Here is a 3,944-nt window from a genome sequence, read left to right on the forward strand (position 1 = left end):
GTTGGGCATTGCTGGAGGAGTTTTATTCAAGGCGAACTTTCAAGGGGTTCCCATTATAACCCAACTGCGTAAGGAACACAAAATCCGGGAACATAACACCGATATGACGGAAATTAGGGCGGCAAGAGTGGAACAAAACACCAGGCATAAGGCCGAGCCTTCCACCCTTTACCAAGTATATAGATGCATTAATTAAATAAGAGATATTGTGATATCCCAACAAGTAAACATGTTCCAACAAGGAACAACATCACCATGTTCCAACAAGGAACAAACTTCATCTTCACCTGCAACTAACAATGCTATAAGAGGGGGCTGAGCAAAGTGGTAACATAGCCAAACAACGGTTTGCTAGGACATGGTGGGTTACAGGCTTGGTTCAACAATATGGGAGGCATGATAAGCAAGTGGTAGGTATCGCAGCATAGGCATAGCAAAAGAGCGAGCAACTAGCAAGCAAAGATGAAAGTGATTTCGAGGGTATGGTCATCTTGCCTGAGATCCCGCGAGGAAGAAGAACGAGTCCATGAGGAAGACAAACGGACGTAGTCGAACGGATCCTCACAAACACGATGTTATCGGAACCAACCCGAAGAAGCAACACTGGAAAGGAGCAAACAACATAGTAAACAACCAACACATGAACATGGCATGATGCACAATCAAGTATGATGCATGTCCGGTATAATGAAGCATGACATGGAAAAGTGCACAAACAATCCTACAAATTAAGTGGAGCTCAACATGCAACTCCGTTGCATATTGACGAAACGCCACATGACTTATTTAGTTCTCTCTTGTTTATGTACCCAACAAGATTAAATATTGTTAGCATGGCAAGAGGTGAAGCAAAGTAAAACTACCTATCTAGGCAAGTTTAAATGAGGCCGGAACATCGAACAACAAATCCGGAAACTCCTCATGTGCATATATTAGGTTTGGTTCTGTTCTGCCCTAAACTATATTTTAGAGTTGTTAAACATGCAAAGTAAAGCCACCATGTTAAACTAGGCATTTTTCCACCCCATTTACATATGAAGTTTATTAAATTCCGAGTTACGGTTATTTAGTTATGAAATAAATCATTTTAGCATGGCATAGGAGCAAATTTAACCAAACAACATTTTAAACATTTTAAACATAGATGAAATTGACATAATATGAAACTACACACAATTCTAAGCAACTTTCATGTTAAGTTTGTTTAAATCCGATGCACTGTTTGTGAGATATGATATGCATGATGTATGAGGGCTTTTCTGTAAAACTGGCAAAATCTGGATAATAGCTAAAATCGCAGCATAGGAAAAAAAGATAACACGGGCTGCATCTGACTGGGCCAACAGTGCACAGGAGGACCTGGGGGGTTTCTCACCATGGGCCGCGGCCCCGATACTGTGGAGAGGCGGCCTGGCAGGGCACGGGCTACTGGGCCTGAATGAGGCAAGAGTCGGGCCGTACGCAGGTTGGGCCTTGGCGCTGGCGGGTCAACGCGAGAGGGACGAGGCGCGCTACTGCTGTTTGCTTCTGAAGAACAGAAAAAACATCACGTCCATGGTGATGCAGGCGACGACGGCAGGAGGGTCCCGACGACGGTCTCAGCGGAATCCGGAGGGAACGGGCGGATCGAGTTGTGCGGCGTCAGTTCCGGGCAAAGGCGGCGGCAGACGGAGCTCGGGCGCGGGGCACAGCCATCCATGGCGGTGGTCCTGCTCGAACAGAGAGGCACGAGCGATGGAGAGGTGAGAAAAAAAGAAAGAGCGCGAGGCGAAGGGAGAGGGAGGCGGCGGTAGGGCTCACCGGAGCACCAACGGGCGGCGAGGACGAAGCAGGGGACCCGAGGTCGCAGGTGATCCGGGCGGCGTAGTTCTGTAGGTCGGAGTGGCTCGATGGCGGGATGCCAACAGGGAGGCGCACGGGACGGCCTGGTGGTCGAGGTCGCTCGAAGCGGGGTCGCCAGAGGGCGCGGCCTACGGAGTCGGGACAGGACGCGGACGAGGACGCGGCAGCAGCGGGCTTGAAGATGATGACGGGGAGGCAGCAGCTTGAAGGCCCTAGCGGGGTTGGTCTCGGGAGGGGTTCATCTCCCTGTGCTTGACGAAGACGACACGGAGGCCCTCGAGCGGAGGAGCCTGTGGGTGCGAGGAGGGAGGCATCGGGCAGAGGAGGAGCATGGCAAAGTCGAGACAGAGGCGGGGACGAGCAAAGGAGGCGCCCATGGCGTGCTCAAGAAGAAGCAGAGAGGGCGGGTGAGCTCTGCTGGCTCTCGAGAAGAACAAGAGGGGGCGCGGAAGCTTGGCTCCGTGGAGGTGCTCAAGCAGAGGATCCAGGGGCGCGATTCCATTTGAGCTCGAGCGGTACTCGGGGTTGGCCGTAGCTTGCTGGGAATTTGGGCAGTGCGGAAATCACGGGAGGTGGTCGGAGGCTGCGGTTGGAGGGGGGTGGATCTGAGAAGGATGGTGGTTGGCTAGGTGGGGAAAACGAGAAGGAAGAAGATTGCGGCGGCGCCGATGGGATGGAAGGGACAGACTTCCTAAAACCTAGGGTTAGACTGTTTATATAGGTTAGGTTAGGGGCTAATCGGTCCCTCTGATCGGAATTGGACGGACGCGGAAAAATCTTAGGGAGTCCAAATAGGAAAAAGGAGATGTTTGGCAGATGTTTGGGGATGATCCGGACATGACGGTGACGACTGCTCGGGTCGGGTCCAGGACAATTTTCGGACGCGCGTGCGAGGAGGTCCGCGGGCTGACGAGAGAGGTTAGGTTGGACCAGGCGATAGGTAGTGGGCTGTGGCGAGGCTGAGAGGAGAGAAGAGAGAGAGGGCCCGGCGGCAGTTTCCGGAGACCGAAAACGTCCGACGTTAGACCGGCTATATTGCCGCTATAGTTATCCGTTGGGGCGTCAAACGGACTCCGAATGCGATGAAACTTGGCAGGCGGCCTACCTACACTATAATAAAACCGCACGCCAACTTTCAACCCATTCCAAGAACATTTTCCGGCCACTTATAAAAATACTATTTCGGACATGCCGCGGGCGCGTGCGAGTGTGTCTGGGCTCAGAACGGACAACGGAAAGAACGGGGAGACCCGGACGAATGCAAGTTTTGAAAACATGATGATGCAATGCACATGATGACATGACAAGATGCAACACGCAAGCGAATGACATGGCAAAGACAACGAATAACTGGAAGACACCTGGCGCATCGGTCTCAGGGCGTCACATAAACATAGCCTTCCAATATATCGATCTTTATGTCTTGACCATTTCGAGACTCCTTGTCATGTTCGTGATCATATCCGGGACTCCGAACTACCTTCAGTACATCAAAACACATAAACTCATAATATCGATCGTCACCGAATGTTAAGCGTGCGGACCCTATGGGTTCGAGAACTATGTAGACATGACCGAGACTCACTTTCGGTCAATAACCAATAGCGGAACATGGATGCTCATATTGGTTCCTACATGTTCTATGAAGATCTTTATCGGTCAAACCGCATAACAACATACGTTGTTCCCTGTCACATCCCTAGCTTCTGGTGCTGCCTAGTGTTTGCATCATGTTTAAATTTTTGAAACTTGAACTAAGGAAATTTGGAAGCCTCAAAAAAACTTAAATAAAATAAGGGCAAAAACCCTAAAATCTCATTCATTGTTCCAAAATGCTCTTCTTAAATGTTTGATAATTTTTGGCAAGGGTTCTGGTCCCAACCAAAATATTGAACATTTTTAAGGACTTAATCTTGGGACTTTGAATTTAAATCATTAGCTATTTGAATTTGAATTATATTCATATAATTAGAATATAATTTCAAATACCCCTGCAATATTTTATGAGCTTTTGGAAAAGCCCATCTAGCAAAATAAAAATATTCAGAGGAGTTTTTGGCATTGTTTGAATTATTTTAAATTCAAAACAGTGGCAAAACAAA

General features: G+C 48.9%; 1 long non-coding RNA gene across 1 annotated transcript; it reads right to left on the reverse strand.

Annotated features, from left to right (window-relative positions):
* Nucleotides 1–555: 555 nt before the first annotated feature.
* LOC119288820 lies at nt 556–2,508 on the reverse strand. Its single transcript, XR_005141287.1, has 3 exons — nt 1,801–2,508; nt 1,376–1,709; nt 556–603 (listed from the first exon to the last, which is right to left on the reverse strand). It is a non-coding gene; the product is annotated as an uncharacterized LOC119288820 (long non-coding RNA).
* Nucleotides 2,509–3,944: the final 1,436 nt, after the last annotated feature.

This window comes from Triticum dicoccoides, chromosome 4A (assembly GCF_002162155.2).
Source record: "Triticum dicoccoides isolate Atlit2015 ecotype Zavitan chromosome 4A, WEW_v2.0, whole genome shotgun sequence".
NCBI lineage: Eukaryota > Viridiplantae > Streptophyta > Magnoliopsida > Poales > Poaceae > Triticum > Triticum dicoccoides.